Source organism: Lethenteron reissneri, chromosome 44 (assembly GCF_015708825.2).
Source record: "Lethenteron reissneri isolate LAM-NWPU_2019-01 chromosome 44, ASM1570882v1, whole genome shotgun sequence".
NCBI lineage: Eukaryota > Metazoa > Chordata > Hyperoartia > Petromyzontiformes > Petromyzontidae > Lethenteron > Lethenteron reissneri.
Window position 1 is genome coordinate 2,415,763 of NC_083822.1, and position 18,727 is coordinate 2,434,489.

The 18,727-nt window shown below is 49.4% G+C and overlaps 2 non-coding genes across 2 annotated transcripts; both read right to left on the bottom strand.

Annotated features, from left to right (window-relative positions):
• Nucleotides 1-3,952: 3,952 nt before the first annotated feature.
• On the bottom strand, nt 3,953-4,025 carry TRNAK-CUU (transfer RNA lysine (anticodon CUU)). The gene has a single exon. It is a non-coding gene; the product is annotated as a tRNA-Lys (tRNA).
• Nucleotides 4,026-4,540: 515 nt separating this feature from the next.
• On the bottom strand, nt 4,541-4,613 carry TRNAR-CCU (transfer RNA arginine (anticodon CCU)). The gene has a single exon. It is a non-coding gene; the product is annotated as a tRNA-Arg (tRNA).
• Nucleotides 4,614-18,727: the final 14,114 nt, after the last annotated feature.

Consider the following 18,727-nt stretch of genomic DNA (forward strand, 5'->3'; position numbering starts at 1 on the left):
CACCCTGGCTTTCCTTGACTTTTCCACTGATTTTTTCCTGGACACCGACGCCTGCAGCAGTGGGTTGGGCACCGTGGTGTCTTAGGTGCAGGATGGATCGGAGTGCGTCATCGCGTATGCCAGCCGGACCCTGAGCATGGCTGAACTGAACTATTGTGTGACCCGTCAGGAACTGTATGCCGTGATTTTCGTGTGCAAGCAGTTCTGGCCATATCTGTATGGCCATTAATGTCGCGTGCGCACTGACCATTATGCTCTGTGGTTCCTCCTCACTTTCAAGGAACCACGGGGGCAGATTGTCCAGTGGCTGACGCAGCTGCAGGAATATAATCTGCAGATTGAGTACAGGGCTGGATGGACGCACGAAAATGCGGACGCGTTGTCGAGGTGACCCGCAGTGTGCTCCGAGACACGAGCTGAAGAGGCCTGCCCGTGTTTCATGACCTGAGACTAACTCAACTCTTTTGAGAGAAAGTGCCAGTGCCGCGACTCCCCCCTGGCCCCACGCTGAGCACACACACTGAGCACCCACATGCAGCACACACACGTGTCCTGGCAGGGGATCACCTGGAGCTACGGGGTTTCATCCAAAGGGTTCCTCGGAGGAAAGTTCCACGGTTTCTCGGTGCCAGGAGATTGGCCGACGGATCACATTGCGGTGCCCCTGAGTTGGCTTAAAATTTAATGGGTGCAAAAAGGTTCACTGGGCCAGCCGCAATGAGTCATTCATGACATTGAGAGAGGCTGAGGGTGAAATATTAGGCAAGAAGAAGTTAATGAATATGAATGGACCATGGGCAGCAGCGGCAACCGCCACGGCACTCCATGTAAAAGGTGCAAAAAAATATCCCGGGACCATTTTCGCTCTCTTGTCTCTCTGGGCCGCCAAGACCCACTCCCTGCCATCCTGCCTCCTCGAGCCACTCGCAGCATCAATGTGATGCCAGCGAGTGCTGCTACAAGGCAGTGATAGGTAAAGTTTTCTCTCATCCCTCCGACTCTCACAGCGTCCATGGGACGCCGTGAGTACAACTTCGAGGTACGTGGTAAGAAGTTTGAGTGACTGGGCACTTAGGCAGCGTTAGGCTCTTCTCGCAAAATATTCCCCCAGTTAGTGTGTATTTGCACTGCGAATAAAAGGTAGCACAGAACATTGGTGTGGTGTCTGTGATTTACGTGTGGAGTGACTGCGTGGGAAAACGTGCTGCGAGAGTGGACGCGGAGCCGCGGTACGGGCGCGTAGTGAGGTAATCGCTCGCAGGTGTGGGCGTACCGCTGTGTGCCGCGTTAACGTTGGCTGTGGTGTGCATACGTCTGAAACAATAATCGCCCACAGGTGCGGACATGCTGCTGTGTGTTGTGTTAGCGATAGCTGCGGTGTGCATGGACGCTCGTTGAGGTAATCGCTCGCAGGTATGGGTGCTAGCATGCCACTGTCCACTGTGTTTTCCTAATGTGCAAGGTTTAATGTCGATCAAACAGTGGCGGTTCATATCAGAAGGAAGAAAATGGCCGAGCCCAAGCCCGTGGGACAGACTACCTCTCACTGATAGTAAGTTAAAAGCTAATTTGCAGTTAGCCGGCGGCTGAGGGAGTAGGGGATGGGTGGAATTGGAGAATCTTGCTGACGTAATTGGTGTTGGTGAATCCCATTAGACCCCTCCCCATTTGGTAGCAAATCAGTTAGCTAGGGCCCATAGTGGGTATAACCAGAAAGGGGTGGGAAGAGGGGTTGGATGAGTGAGTCTGGTGGAGGGTGAGTTGGAAAGTGGACATGTGTTTAAGAACTGAAGGCGCTGGGTTCCCCTGGAACACACAATTAAATTTGAGTGTTACCGCGTGGGGCTCACCAGGTCGTAGCACGACCGAAAGCTCCTCTAAGCCCAGCCAAACCCGAGGTGAGAGAAACACGTTCCTTCGGAGTGGGCAGGTAGGAACTTGGTTGGACAGCGCGGCGTTCAAGGGAGGGGGGGGGCAGTTGGATGAGTGGACATGTTTACCCCCCCCCCACCCTCCCCGACATTGATTATATTGGGAAAAAGACAAAAATTAAAATTGGTTTTCTATATCGACACAAGCACTGCTTCCCTCCTATGTTCCGTTTGAAATTGATTAAAGCTACCATACTGCCTCTACTTGATTACTGTGACATTGTGTATAAATCAGCCCCAAGTACTGTACTGAAGAAGCTTGACTCAATGTATCACTCGGCCTTAAGATTTGCATTGAACTGCCCATATAGGACTCACCACTGTGATCTCTACATTGGGTCAAACTTAACATCTCTGAATGTTCGACGGCTTGTGCACCAGATCTTATTTATTCATGATGTACTTGCAAAAAAATCTGCAGATTACCTGCTGAATCTCGTCTCTGTTTCAAAGAACAAATTTGACCTAAGGTCTACACTCATTTACCAGCTTAATATTCCCTATTCCCGTACATATACTGGAGGAAGGGCCTTTGCTATTGATGCCCCCAGGGTCTGGAATGCTGTTGCAAATAAATTGAAACTTGAGTCACTACCTATGAGATCTTCACTCAAAACTGCTCTAGAGGAGTTGTACACCCCTAGCTGCCAGTGCTATTCAGTGACCTAAAATTAAATGTTTCGCTCCGGATGATCGCTACAAAGTATGACCTGTGTTTTGATTTAGTGTGCTGATCTTAAAGGTGCATTGAAAAATTACAATACTCCGATTGATGCTCCTGCTGTTGTGGAGTGACTCATGCAGCCAGCTATGGCTGCAGGGTTTTGGTAGTAGATGTTGTTTATGCCATTTATTGTGAAAATTCCGTCACAGTTCCTATGGTTGCTTTTCATTGCTTTCATGGCTTTATTTTGGTGATTTCGAAAAGTGTATTGGTTTAGCCATGTTTGTTTGTTGTAGTACAGAGTTAGACTGATGGCCTTAATCTAAGCTGTCTTGTGGTTGTTGTTGTTTGACTTGCATCCCACTGAGATTTTTGCACACAGCGTTGGTGTACGGTGTTTTTTCTGCAATATTTTTGCTGTCTTTTCTTGAATTTTCTGTTTGCACTTAGTCACATATTCACTTTAAGATGTTTTTTGTTCATGTTTTTTTGTTTGTTGCGGTTACCCCCGATTCAAGAGCTGAATGGCTCACAGGGCTATACCTAATAAATGAACTTGAACTTGAACATCGTCAACCAATTGCGGCGTAGCTCGGTGTTCGGTGGGGAGGTGCATGGGTTGGCGGAATTCCGGATATGCACGAAAGACAGACAGACAAATAGTCCCTGGTGGGCAGTGTGGAACCTGTTGTTCCTACCTGTATAACACTCTAGGTAAATAAGACACACACAGATACACTCACTCTCACACTCTCAGACTCACACACACACTCAGACTCACACACACACACCCACTCTTATACTCTCAGACTCAAACACACACTCACGCTCACACTCTCAGACTCACACACACACTCACTCTCAGACTCACACAACACACTCACCCTCACACTCTCAGACTCACACACACACACACACTCACTTTCACACACACTCTCAGACTCACAGACACATACACTCACTCTCAGACTCACACACAGTCTCTCTCACACTCTCAGACTGACACACACACACTCACTTTCACACTCTCAGACTCACACACACATACACTCACTCTCAGACTCACACACACTCTCTCTCACACTCTCAGACTCTCACACACACACACTCTCAGACTCACACACACTCACTCTCACACTCTCAGACTCACACACACACACACACTCTTAGACTCACACACACAAACACTCACTCACAGACTCACACACAGATACACTCACTCTCACACTCTCAGACTCACTCTCACACTCTTACACTCTTACAGACTCACAAACACACACTCACCCTCACACTCTCACACACACATACACTCACTCTCAGACTCTTCACCTTACAAAATGTGCATTCGTTGCTCAGCTACCCCAGGTAGGACTCAAACCCACAATCCCTGGCTTAAGAGGCCAGTGCCTTATCCATTAGGCCACCGGGGCTACATGTAGCATGATGAAAATCTGGCTCATGTACAGAATTCTTAAATCAACTCACAATAATAATTTTATAATGATATGTTTTTTCCCCTTCCGTCCCCTCTGTTTTATCCATGTTGATAATTGTCACCAAGGTCCACTGATTAAAAATTATCTTCTCTTGGCACAGTGCCATTTTGGCTTTTCATTATCATTCTTTTGTTTTTTTCGGTAAAGTCACATAGGTAAAACAATAAAATAAATGAAAACAACTAAATTAAATTACAACGTGAAGGCACAGTTATTTTGATGTGCCTTTTTACACCTGATGAGGGAGGCTTGTGTTGCCTCCGAAACGTCGTGATTTAATTTAGTTGTTTTCATTTATTATATTTGATTGTTTTACCTACGTGACTTTACCGAAAAAAAACAAAGAGTATGAATCCTTGCAGTCACGAAAGCTGCAAATCTAAAATTTTCATTATCAGATTCGTAAAATTGACATCTTGATTTTACAAAATGAACAGCTTCTTCTGAGCAACCCCAGGTGGGACTCGAACCCACAATCCCTGGCTTAGGAGGCCAGTGCCTTATCCATTAGGCCACTGGGGCTACATGTAACATAATGAAAACCTGGCTTATGTACAGACTTCTTAAATAAACTCACAATAATGATAGAAATGGATATGTATTTCCCCCTTTTATTCTCTGCTTTATCAACGTTGAAAATTGTCACCAAAGTACACTGATTTAAAACTATCTTCTGAATGCACAGTGGCATTATGTTTTACATTCTGTTTCTTTCTGTAAAGTCACGTAGATGAAAAAAAATAAAATAAAAATTAAATCACGACGTTTCGGACGCAACACAAGCTTCCGTCATCAGGTGGAACAGCCACAGCAAAATTACTGTAGTGAATAGAGAGAGCTATTTGTGACAAGCGATTATATCGGGTAAAAAGGTGGGAGGAGCCAGGGAGGAGGGATGAAAGGGGGGGGTGCGCCGTGCGGAGTCAGGGGCGGGGGGGTTAAGCTGAGATAAGCTGATTAATGACGTAATTTTAGGACACAGGGGTGACCGGTGTGTGGACTTGGGGCAGAAGCTAAGCCGATTAATTTTATGAATGGAGCCACCGTTCCCCAGTTCCATTTTGTGAATGAAACATCGCCCGTCTCCTCGCGGCAGTTCTCCCCCCCCACCGTTACCCCCCCCCCCCTCTACAACCCAAACCCAGCGCTCCCATTGGTTGGCGCCCCCGAGCCAATGGGAGGGCTCTGGTGGGGCGGGGCCATGCATGACAGACAGACAGACAAATAATCCCTGGTGGGCAGTGTGGAACTGTTGTTCCTACCTGTAAAACAACCTAAATTAAATCACGACGTTTTGGAAGCAACACAAGCATCCTTCATCAGCAAAATTACTGTAGCGTATGAAGATAACTATTTAGAGACACATGTTTATATAGGGAACTAGGGGGGGAGCATGTGGCAGGCCGTGTGGCATTGCGGGCGGTTGGGCAGGGGATTAGCATGAGTTAAGCCGATATATAACCATCTTTTTTCTTTGTGATGCCAGGGGAGGTGTATGACGAATGTGGTGGTGGGGGAAACGGGGGGAGGGGGAAGAGTAGGATGGGGGGGACAACTTTTTGCGCTATTGAAACACCGTTGTACGTAAAAAATTCTTAGTGTAGGTGGTGTATCAGGCTGGGAGTAAAAGACTGGAAATATGGATATGGCTGTACAATTATAGGGCAGAGTTAAGCCGATAGATAACCATATTTTTCTTCTTTCTTTGTGATTCCAGGGGAGGGGAGGGTGAGTGTGAGTATGGTGCCTGTATGACGAATGTGGTGGGGGGGAACGGGAAGAAGGGGGGGGTGGGGGAGAGTGGGATGGGGGGCATAATTTTTTGCGCTATTGAAACACTGTTGTACATCAACATTTCTTAGTGATGGTGGTGTTATCGGGCTGGGAGTAAAAACTAGAAATATGGATATGGCTGTACAATTATAAGGCAGCTAACGTTTGATATTGTTGATGACATCCTTCCAATGATTGCTTAATTGGAAACCATCCTCTCGGTTGAATTTGTGTCTATGTTTGTATATCTGGATGGCTTCATCGACAAATCTTTGGTAGTATCCAGACGGCTTGCAGAGTACTTTGGTATCGGAGAAAACAATATCATGAGAACCCGCTGTGTTGAAACAATGATCAGCTACGGTATAATAATTCGTCCTACCGTGTTATAAATCTGACTTTTGCTCGCGAATGCGATCAGATATATGTCGTTTCGTTTCCCCGATATAAGTCACCACAAATGCAATTCAATTTGTAGACACCGGGGTACTGTAAGTCAGGAATGACATCCTTTACGGATAGGATCAGATCACGGATTTTGTGTACTGTACTGAAATGGACCTGGATCTTGTCTTTGTTTAGAATTTTGGAAATCTTTTTGGTAACGCCTGCTATGTATGGCAACGTCATGGTTTTGATCTGAGTCTCATGAGGTTGTTTCTCCATGGTGGGAGAAACAGCTTTGCGGATAGTACGGTCTGAATATACATTCATCTTAAGGGCCATGTGTACTTGTTCCAATTCACTGGTCAGGTGGTGTTCGTCAGAGATGCAGTATACCCTATGGTACAGTGATTTGATGAGGGAATTATTTTGTGCCAGATGGTGGTGGGAATCAGGCTTCAAATATGAATCTGCGTGGGTGGCCTTCCTGTAGACAGAATTTCCCAAAGAGCCATTGGACCTTCTCTCAAACAGAACATCCAAGAATGGTAGTTTGCCATCCTTCTCCACTTCCATGGTGAATTTGATGGATGGGTGTATGGAGTTAATGTGGTCGAGAAGTTTGTTCAATGCTGGTAGGCCATGGGGCCAAATGACGAAAGTATCATCCACATATCTCTTCCACAGGGAAGGTCGCAGGGTGGATGTCTGGATGGTGTCTGTCTCAAATGTCTCTATGCAAATATTGGCTATCACTGGTGACAAGGTGGAACCCATAGGGGTACCCACATTTTGTTTGCAGAAGGCACCATTCCAGGTGAAGTACGTGTTAGTGAGGCAGTGCCTAACCAGTGCAGGGACATCAGAGTTCAGTCCATGTCTGGCACTGGAACCTTGGTGAATAGAGAGACCACATCAAAACTGACGAGGACATCATCAGGGGACGGTGAAATGTCCTTGGCTAGAGAGACCAAGTGAGTTGAATTCAGTACTGCTGAATTGGTTTTACCAGTAAAGAGAAGCAGGGTATCCAATAGAAAACGGGCTAGTTTGTAGGTAGGTGAGTTGATTGTGGACACGATGGGCCATAGTGGGGTACCTTCTTTATGGATCTTGAGAAGACTATAGAATCTGGGTGGTCTGGCAGCCAAGGGTTATAGGGAAAGCCGTTTGACTGGTTCGATTAGGGAAGTCGAACTGGTAATGATCTTGTTGGTTTTAGTAGTTAGGCTATTAGTCGGATCTCTATTGGATTTGGAGTAGCTGCGAACATTGAGTTGGTCCAGGATTTTGTTGTTGTATGTGGTTTTAACCATGATGACAGTGGCATTGCCATTGTCGGCCGAGAGGATGATTATGTCATCCCTCTTTTTCAAATTTGCGAGTTCATAGCGCTCGTTTTTGCTGATGTTGCTCATGGGTTTCTTAGCATTTTTGAGGATTGTGGCAATTTCAGCTTTAGCAACGTTTGTTTGGATGTGTCCTAAGCCTTTGAGGGCTACATCGACCTGGGAGATTATATCCTCCACTGGGATATGCTGAGGGGTACCTGCGAAATTCAATCCTTTAGCTAGTACCGATTTTAGATTGTCAGAAATTAGGATGTTACTCTGATTAATAGCAATCTTGTTGACATCTAACTTTGTAATGTGTGGTTCCGGCTTCTTCTTTGATAGAAGGTTGAATTTAGCGATCAAGTTAGCTTTGCATTTGGTTGACAATGATTTACAGACCTATCTCCCTTTTTTATTCAGATTGTATAAGGGTTTTACGATTATTGGAGAAGCCCAGATCATTCCCCGTCAGAATCAGAATCAGAAACGGTTTTAATCGCCATGTAAGTTTGCACAAACAAGGAATTCACTATGGCGGGACGGTGCATACATTGAACAAGTAGGAATCTTAACTTATATAAAAGGTATACACTCTAACTATACTAACGTTACAAAGTATAAGTAATACCAAAGGGCTAAAATCTTTAAAATTATGAATAAGTAGACCTTATAAAATGCGAATGTAAAATGTTAATTAGCCGTATTAAGCAATCTTAAAATACAAAAATACAAATAAGATTACACGTTGTAAGTATGGAAAGGTGTTATTATGTAGATAAAATGTTATAGTAAGTGTAACAGTCATTTTAAGTGTAAAAGTCATTTTAAGCCCTTGGCCTTGTTGAGGAGGCCAACAGCAGATGGGAAAAAACTGTTTTTATGACGTGAGGTTTTGGTCTTGATGGACCGCAGCCTTCTGCCGGAGGGGAGTAGCTGGAACAGAGAGTATCCAGGGTGCGAGGAATCGTCCGCAATCTTCCTCGCTCGCTTCAGGGTCCTCAAAGTGTGCAGGTCCTCAAGGGTTGGTAGATTACAGCCAATCACCTTCTCAGCAGTGCGGATGATACGCTGCAGTCTGCTCTTGTCCTTGGCAGTTGCAGCAGCGTACCAGACGGTGATGGAGGAGGTGAGGATGGACTGAATGATAGCTGTATAGAAGCACACCATCATTGTCTTTGGCAGATTAAATTTCTTCAGCTGCCGTAGGAAGTACATTCTCTGTTGAGCTCTCTTGATAAGGGAGCTGATGTTCAGTTCCCACTTGAGGTCCTGGGAAAGAATAGTGCCCAGGAAGCGGAAGGACTCAACATTGCTGACTGGGGAGTCGCACAGGGTGATGGGGGTGAGTGGGGCTGTATTCTTCCTGAAGTCCACAACCATCTCCACTGTCTTAAAGCATTAAGCTCCAGGTTGTTCTGGCTACACCAGGTCACCAGGTTGTCAGCTTCCCTCCTATAGTCAGACTCATCCCCATCAGAGATGAGCCCAATGAGGGTGGTGTCGTCCGCAAACTTCAAGAGTTTGACGGACTGGTGGCTGGAGGTGCAGCTGTTGGTGTACCCGTCAATCCCGGGACCACGCCTCTGATCCGGCTTCCCATTAGCTGAGGCTAAACTTGGCCAAGCCAATGACCCTAGCTAACTTGCCGTGATCACGCCGAGGCCATGCTCCCTGGCTCTCCCCTTATTGGCTACAAAGCGGGACCGGCAAGCCAATCACCACGTGAGCCATACATGGACATCACCCCCCCCCCCCCCCCCCCGGTGTTAAAAAATCAGCCGACTCGGTTGGGAAAAGGGGTGATCAACCGATTCCATAAAAATAGCTTATTAGGGCACCAAGGCGCATTAACAATGAAGGGTGAAACGGCATCCCTGCACCCCACAACACTTAAACAAGATCACCCACGAACAATCAGACATACATTAGGGCGCCCCGGCAGCGCGGTAACGACAGGCAAGGATTTGCGAGGCAATTAAACGCTAACAAAACGGAAGAGATTTAGATCGCGTGCGCGACGCGGGGCCCTCTCCGCTTCCTGCGTGTGGTCGCCTCGTCTCTGGTGTGACAGGAGGGGGTAGGCGTGAAGAAGAAGATTGGTCGTTTTTGGTCATGTCCAGGCCAGGTCCCATTGAAGGGGGGCCGCGGGGGCTTCTCCAGCCCTCAGAACCTGTTCATCTGCAGGAGGCACACAACAGTCCCCCTGGGGATCAACGGGCGAGGCAAGCGGCGCATCCGGCACATCGGATCCCGGCAGGCCAGCGAGTGGGGATGAGGGATCAACACGCGGACTAACATAGGGTTTAAGTCGCGACGAATGGACGTACCACCGACGTTTTCCGTACTGGACGTGAACACTCTGTAAGTTCCGAATGTTCACCAACGTCACAGGCCCCCGCCACGGCCTGTGCAATTTAGGGGATGTGCCCACCGGCACTTGAGGGCAGTGGAGCCATGCCAGGTCGCCCACTGACCAGGACACGTGAGTATGCGATCGACGCGCATACTTCTCGTTCCTTGCCTGTGCACGGGCCGTCGCACACCTGGCGGCCTCTCGTGCCTCCGTAACCCGTTCAAGCGAGTCCCGTACATGATCAGGCAAGGAGCGGGACGGTTGTTTACTCGGCGTACCCAGTTGTACATCAATGGGTGGTACGTTCTCATGGCCATACATCAGAACAAATGGTGAGTATCCCGTGGACGCGTGTGGAACCATGCGGTATGCCGCTAAGACGCCCGGTATGTGCAGGTCCCAATCGGTTTGCTTTTCACTCACCGTGTGACAAAGCATAGCCGAGAGGGTGCAGTTGAAACGTTCCAGCATGCCATCTGTTTGAGGATGGTTCGGGGAAGTGCAGATCTTCTTTGTGCCCAGAGCCTCGCAAACTTTCTTAAATAATTTGGAGGAGAAGTTATGTCCCTGATCCGTGAGCAGCCTCTCGGGTGCCCCTTTATCCATGACGTACCCGTTCAAGAAAGCATCGGTGATGGACGCGGCTGTCTGGTCGGGCAGAGGCCAGGCCATCGGCCATCTGGAAAAATATTCCACCCCTACCAGAAGGTATTTATTTCCCCTAGCTGATGGAGGGAATGGGCCGAGAATGTCCAGGGCAACCAATTCGTTGATGCGGGACACCTCGATGGAACATAATGGCAGCACATACTGGTTCCGAGGCGGTTTCCTCTTTGCACACTCCTGGCATGAGCGGACAAAGTCCTTAACGTCTGCCGTCATGCCGGGCCAGAAGAAATCTTTCTGCGTCGTGGCCGAAATTTTCTGCACGCCGAGATGCATCAATTTGTCAGCGTGCAGAGCGCGCATCAGGTCATAGCGAAGGGAAGTAGGCACGACCAAGCGTGGTCGGTCAGGTAACCCGTCGGAGCACATTAATAGCCCCGCCTTGCCCCGGAACATCCGCCACTTCCAACCCGCCCATTGAGCTTTTTGTTTGCCGACCAATTCCCGCAGTGGAGCCAGCGAGGTATCAGCCTCCTGCTCGCGCAGCTAGACTGAGTGCGGCAGCTGTAGGGTATCGTCAGTGTCCACCGACACCTTCTGGTCGTCCTCGTTCGTCATCGCCCCCATAACCGGACAGGGCGAAGCGAGCGGCGCCGCACAGCGGTGCATACCCATCAGACAAGTGCACGGGGGAACGGGTGGCAGTCTGGAGAGCGCGTCCGCATTAGCGTGGCGCACCCCCTTTCGGTATGTAATGTCGAAGGATAATTCCTGTAATGATTCCAACCACCGAGCCAATTGGCCTGATGGTTGGTCCAGTTTTAAGGAGTATTGCAAAGCCGCATTATCAGTGCGGACGCAGAACTTCCTTCCATACAGGTACGGCCGGTACAGGCGGACAAAATGCACAGTCGCCAAAAGTTCCCGCCTTGTCACGCAATATCGTGTTTCTGCAGGGGATAGAACTCTGCTGCCGTACGCAACCACTCGCTCCACCCCGTCTTTACGTTGTGATAAAACGGCCCCAATGCCGATGTCGTTAGCATCTGTGTCAAGGATGAACGGCTGGGAAAAGTCCGGGTAATCGAGCGTAGGCGCCGTGGCAAGGTGATCCCGAAGCGAGTGAAAAGAGCTTTCCTCCTCCGGCCCCCACTTAAACCTTTGATTTTTGCCCGTGAGAACATGCAATGGTTTAGCCAATGTTGCAAAGTTCTTAACGAAGCGGCGATAATAGGATGCGAACCCAATAAACCGCCGAACATCGCCCACCGAAGTGGGTGTGAGCCACTCTCGGACACATTGCATTTTCTGAGGGTCCGTAGACACACCATCTGAACTGACGATATGACCCAAGTAGCGGACGGAGTGTTGCAAAAGGTGGCATTTCCTTGGTTTAAACTTTAAGTCAGTCGACCGCATCCTTTGAAAAACCGTCTCCAGGCGTTGGAGGTGTTCCTGAAACGTGCAGCTAAAAACGATGATATCGTCTAAATATATGAGGCACGTTTCCCACTGTAATCCAGCCAGTACCAATTCCATGAGTCGCTGAAACTTCGCCGGAGCCGCATTCAGGCCCATAGGCAACCGATTAAATTCAAAAAGACCTTGCGGTGTGCGGAACGCCGCCTTGGGTTTTGGCTCGTCATCGAGGGGAAGCTGCCAAAAACCCGAGGACAAATCGAGGGTGGAAAAGAATTTAGCCCCCGATAAAGCATCCAAAGAGTCATCCATCCTTGGCAAAGGGTACGCGTCCGCCACAGAAATCTTATTTAACCGGCGGAAATCTACGCAGAACCTCGTCCCACCATCCTTTTTCTTGACTAGAACCACGGGCGCGTCCCAAGGGCTGTTGGACGGCGAAATGATATCTGCCGCCAACAACTCGTCCACAGCGCCGCGCACATATTCTCTTTCCGCCGGGCTCATGCGATGCGGATGCATACAGATGGGAGGTGTCGCACCGGTGTCAACATGGTGTGACAAAAGTGACGTGCGGCCGAGATCCAAGTCATTCTTGCTGAAAACGTCAGCGTAACGTAGCAATAATGACTGCAGGGCAGTCCTTTGCTCGTCCGACAAGGAAGAATTTTCCCCGCACAAATCCGCGATCCATCATTCCTGCGAACGATCGCGTGGACGTTCACCAGTGGGTATTTGTGCGTGCGGCTTTTCGTCAAAAGTGGCGAAATCGGTAGTGGCGTGAGCCAAGACCGATCCCTCTGGGACAACAATCCGGTCAGGCCCTCCATTCAACACCTGAATGAACGGTGCCTGACCTGGCCGCACGATCGTTTGGGCCGCCGCCAAGGAAAAAGATTTAGCTACCGAATTTGACGGGGACAAAAGCACGCCCATTGCACCCTTTTTAACTTGAAGAGGTTTCCAGTAACGCAACGGAATGAGCATTTGTGCACCCAATGGGACCTCCACCGTAGCAGCGACGACGGCGGTAACCGCATTACTCGGAGGCGTACTGCCCAGCAGAGAAGGCAGGAACGACATCCTACGACCCCCTGGCATTTCCAAACCATTTTTTTCGACCCGTATAGTTAGTGGCATTCGGCGCAAAAAGTCTGTACCTAGCAAGCATGGGACAGCTAGTGAACGCGAGATCAACACGGCCCCCTTAGCGGTAATATTCCCGATAGCGATACTCACATCGACCTGACCGTAGACACCCATGCTACCCCTATTTGCATCTACGCACGCATCATTAACCCGATGTATCCGTGACGTGGGAATGGACAAAAGATGAAAGATCACATCGGAAATGATGGTAGCCGATGCACCAGTGTCCACCAAAATACGGACGTCGACGCCCTCGATGGTACCCCGTACCGTCGATGAGCCCGATGCCGCAGCTACAACCCTATGAGCCAATTTTTTTTATTGTGTAGCAGAGCGTGGAAATGATGCAGAAGAGAGACAATTATCATCAGGAGTACAACAATGTGTGCGAGTGGATGAATGATGTGACACGACCTGCCGGGTGTCCGATTTGTGCCGACTCGCACGTTGGTGTTGTGGCTCCGCACCCAGAGGGGGAGATGGAGGCCCCCTCGGCGGAAGAGGTGAAGGCAGAGGTCGGCAGCGGCAGTCGCGGGCGAAATGGCCCCGTCGGCCGCACTTGAAACACGTGGCCGTCGTCGGCCGGCGGTCGGACGCCTCGGCCATCGCACGTGGACGGCTCGCGTAGCCACCACGCTCGTCGCGTGGCCGCCGTCCCGGAATCCCGTGCGGAACAGCAGCAACAGCCAGCATGTCGTCGTCGCCGGAGTTGTCGGAGCAGTGGATGACCAGTCGTGGAGACCACCCCAATGGTGGCCCGTCGATTTCGGGTTTCCCCATCCACGCCACCATCTGGTCCCAGCGCTTGATGTTAAACTTAGCGTCCAGGCAGCGCGCCACCCATCGCGATGTAAGCGGTTCGTGGCCGCATACCGGCAGCGAGATGTTGAGCTCCTGGGACAGCTCCAGCATACGGGAAAGGATGAGAGGATCCAGATGATCGGCTTTCGCGTTGAGGTACGCAGCCATGGCCAGTGCTACCAATGCCCCCCGATAAGCCAAAGACGACTCCTCCGGTCCACGCCACCATCTGGTCCCAGCGCTTGATGTTAAACTTAGCGTCCAGGCAGCGCGCCACCCATCTCGATGTAAGCGGTTCGTGGCCGCATACCGGCAGCGAGATGTTGAGCTCCTGGGACAGCTCCAGCATACGGGAAAGGATGAGAGGATCCAGATGATCGGCTATCGCGTTGGGGTACGCGGCCATGGCCAGTGCTACCAATGCCCCCCGATAAGCCAAAGGCGACTCCTCCGGTCCTCGACGACGCGACATAAATTTTCTCGTGGCCGCCGTCGGCGGGTCGTAGAATTCCGCCATCTCTGTGAACGCATCACGCAGCGTCTTCTTCTTGGACGTCGTGATGGAGCGGAAGACCCCCAACGAAACATCATCGAGCAGTGTAGGTAGCGCTTCCAGTGCCTCCGCCTCCGTCCAATGCAAGGATCTGAAGGCCGACTCGAAGCGCCACGTAAAAGCACTCCAATCGCCCCCGGAGATAAATTCCTTGATCTGTGGAAGGCGATGTCCGCGGTGGCAGGCATAAGCCGCGGGCGTCTCCAACTTCGTTTCCCGCGCCCACCCGTCGCAGGCAAAATGGCGTCCGGCGACCGCGTGGTGGTAGGCTCGCACAAAATGGCGCCCAAGGGCTCCGGTGCTGCTGCTCCGCCCATGATGGCGGTCTCTTCCCGCGTGGCAGGAGCAATGGCGGACGCCGATTCCTGGGCAGGATCTCTCTCCACAGCGTTAAGCTGGTCCGCTATCTGGCGACTCACGGCTGGTGAGGACGCCACCGCAGTCACCAAACTGAGCAGAATAGCGCGTAAAGACTCGATCTGCTCCGCCATCAGCCGCCATCCGTCCTTCGCCCCCGCGGCGGTCGAATCCTCTCCCTGTCGGCGTTGAGAAGCGTCGAGGGGAGTAGCAGCAGCTGGCGGCAGAGGAGCTGTAGCCCCAAGCAGATCATCTTCGTCCGTCTCGACGTCTTCCTCCGATGGAGGCTCGGGCGGGTTCTTCTTTCTGAGGTGCTTGGACATCTTGAAGATCGCCCAAACGGTCCCAGAAGAACTTCTGACACCAATGTAATAAACCTTCTCGAGACGGCTCTTGGAATCAGTTCTTTATTTTTCACTTCCACAGTACACGCACTCGCCGTTGCTGACAGGCAACGGGAAGTGGGCAGACAATCCGCTCAGTCACCCACACACGTGGCACTCAGAGCCCCGTACGCGCGTGGCTCCTGCTCTCTTCGTTCCGACTCCCTCGTCTCTCTCCCTCTTCATCCCTCGGTCACGTAGTACCCCCCAGCCAATCCTCCGTAGTCCGCCCAGTCCGTTCAAGATCATTCCCCGTCAATCTCGGGACCACGCCTCTGATCCGGCTTCCCATTAGCTGAGGCTCAACTTGGCCAAGCCAATGACCCTAGCTAACATACCGTGATTACGCCGAGACCATGATCCCTGGCTCTCCCCTTATTGGCTACAAAGCGGGACCGGCAAGCCAATCGCCACGTGAGCCATACATGGCTCTTATTACCCATTGTAAGGTCACATCTATCAGTTTATCTGGATTTCTTGCTTTGTCTCCTCCTCTGTCCCCTTTAATACCTCTCCCTCTGTATTTTATACCATCCTCCTTTATATCTCACCCAATTCCCTCACCCTATGTCTCTTTTTCATCCTTGCTCTCTGCATTACCACCTCTCCCTTTCCAATCTCATTCTCCCTTGCCTCTCGCTAATCCTACTTAATGTTTGTCACTTTCCCTTGCTCTCATTTTCCCGTTTGGCTCTTTATTTCCTCTCCGTTTCAAGACCTTTCTCTCTCCTTCACCTCCCGTTTTCTCCCACATTGCGTGAACTACACATCCGGAGTGGCTGGTGGGTGGGTGGGGGAGGGAGACATGACATCAACATGCACAAACACGGCTCAAAGCTGTGGGGTGCTATTGACATCATTACTCGGGTATCCACAGTGCCGTCATCGCCATGAACGAGCACGTCTTTTTTCCATTTAAAGCTTTCGTGACTGCAGGGATTCATCTTCTTGGTTCTTTCGGTAAAGTCACGTAGAAGGGAAGTAATAAAATAATAAAAATAAAACATAATAAAACAATTCTCACGACGTTTCGGCCACAACGCAAGCAGCCGTCCTCAGGTGAAAACCAGGTCCGTCGAGGCGACAGAGTCTGAATGAAACAGCACACGAGCTTGGAGCATATATATAAGCTGGGCGCATTGACAAAGGAATTTGCATATCAAAAGGAATTTAGCATATTTATGGGAAATGCAGGAATGTGATTAGTACTGCATATGCATGTGCATTATGCAGGATTAACAGCATCAAAGGGAGCTGCAGTTACTGCTGCTGCTGCAGTTGCTGCTGCTGCTGCAGTTTCTACTGCTGCTGCAGTTGCTGCTGCTGCTGCAGTTGCTGCTGCTGCAGTTGCTGCTGCTGCTGCAGTTGCTGCCTTATCCATTTTAATATAACACTATGTATTATTCTACCCACCCTAATGTGTATCACACTGCTATATGTTTACTATACAATTACGACACCATACATTACTCTGCACACTGCACCATGCCAGTGAGTGGAACGCGGTCTGAAAGTCACCGTAAACGTGAACACAATCAGTTAAGATCCGAAATGGTTTATTACGTCCTTCCAATGATTGCTAAGCCAGAATCCATCTTCTCGGTTGAAATTGTCTCTGTGTTTGTATATGTGGATTGCCTCATGAACGAATCTCTCATGATAGCCAGATGGCTTGCAGAGAACCTCTGTCTTGGAGAAGTCAATGTCATGTGAGCCCACTGAATTGTAACAGTGATCTGCCACGGCTGAGGTGTTTGTCCTACCGTGTTTTAGGTCTGCCTTATGTTCACGGATGCGGTCCGAGACATGTCGTTTGGTTTCTCCAATGTAACTGCTACCACAGAGGAAACTTAGTTTGTAGACGCCAGGGTACTGTATGTCTGGAACCACATCTTTTACAGACGGGACCAGATCACGGATTTTATGTACTGTGTTGAATCGGACCTGGATCTTGTGTTTAATCAGGATTTTGGAGATATTTTTTGTGACCCCAGCAATGTAGGGTAAGGTGATGGTCTTGAAAGGCTCCTCAACAGGATTCTTCTTGATGGTTGGAGTGATGGCTTTGCGGATTGTGTAGTCGGAGTAACCATTAGCCTTAAGAGCTTGGCGTACGTGTTTGAGTTCACTGGAAATGTGTTCATGGTCGGAGATGCATTGGGCTCTATGATATAGAGTCTTGATGAGGGAATTCTTCTGGGATGGATGGTGGTGGGAATCCGGTTTTAGATAAGCATCCGTGTGGGTGGCTTTCCTGTAGACAGAGTGGCTCATTGAACCATCAGGTCTCCTTTTGATTAGGACATCCATAAAGGGTAGCTTGCCATCATTTTCGACTTCCATGGTGAATCTGATGGCTGGGTGTATGGAATTGATGTGGTCGAGAAATTGGTCTAGAGCAGGCCGGCCATGTGGCCAGATGACAAAAGTGTCGTCTACGTACCTCTTCCATAGGGTCGGGCGTAGAGTGGCAGTCTGGATGGCGTCCGTCTCAAATTTCTCCATGAAGATGTTGGCTACAACCGGAGATAGGGGGGAGCCCATTGGGGTGCCCTCAATTTGCTTGTAGAAGGTTCCATTCCAGGTGAAGTATGTATTGGTTAAGCAGTGTCTCACCAGGGGGGGTACCCCAGCATTCAGTCCTTGATGAACCAAGTCTTCAATGATTGCGATGGTGTCAGGCACAGGCACCTTGGTGAACAAGGAAACCACATCAAAACTGACAAGCAGGTCGTCTGGGGACAGGGCAATCCCCTTGATTGTCGATACCAGGTCAGTAGAGTTTAGTACTGCAGAGGTGGTTTTTCCAGTGAAAGGCCGTAGGATTTCGGACAAAAAACGAGCCAGTTTGTAAGTGGGGGAGTTGATAGTAGAAACAATGGGACGAAGAGGTTATCTTCTTTATGTATCTTTGGCAATCCGTACAATCTTGGTGGCCTGGCTGCAGAAGGTTTCAACGAGAACTGTTTGGTCTGATCAATTAATGTGGTTGAAGCAGAAATGATGTTGTTGGTTTTGGAGACGAGGCTGTTGGTGGGGTCTCTTTTTATTTTTGTATAGCTGCCATCGTTGAGTAGTTCTTGAATTTTGTTGTTGTATTCTATTTTGTCCATGATGACAGTGGCATTGCCTTTGTCGGCTGAGAGGATGACATTGTCATCCCTCTTTTTTAATTGAGCTAATTCAAAACGCTCATCTTTGCTGATGTTGCTAGCTGGCATTTAGCGTTTTTGAGGGTTACAGAGATTTCAGATCTTGCTACGTCTGCAGCGATGTGACTCAAGCCCTTGAGAGCTACATCTAATCGAGCAATTATATCATTAACTGGTATGTGTCTAGGTGTGACTGCAAAGTTTAGTCCTTTAGCTAAAACGGATTTCAAACCTTCAGAAATAGGACTGTTACTGCGATTAATTACGACTTTGTTAACATCTAGCTTTTCAATGTGTGGGTCCGGTTTCTTGTTTGAGAGGCGGTTGAATTTGGAAATCAAGTTGTCCTTACATTTAGTCGACATAGCGGCA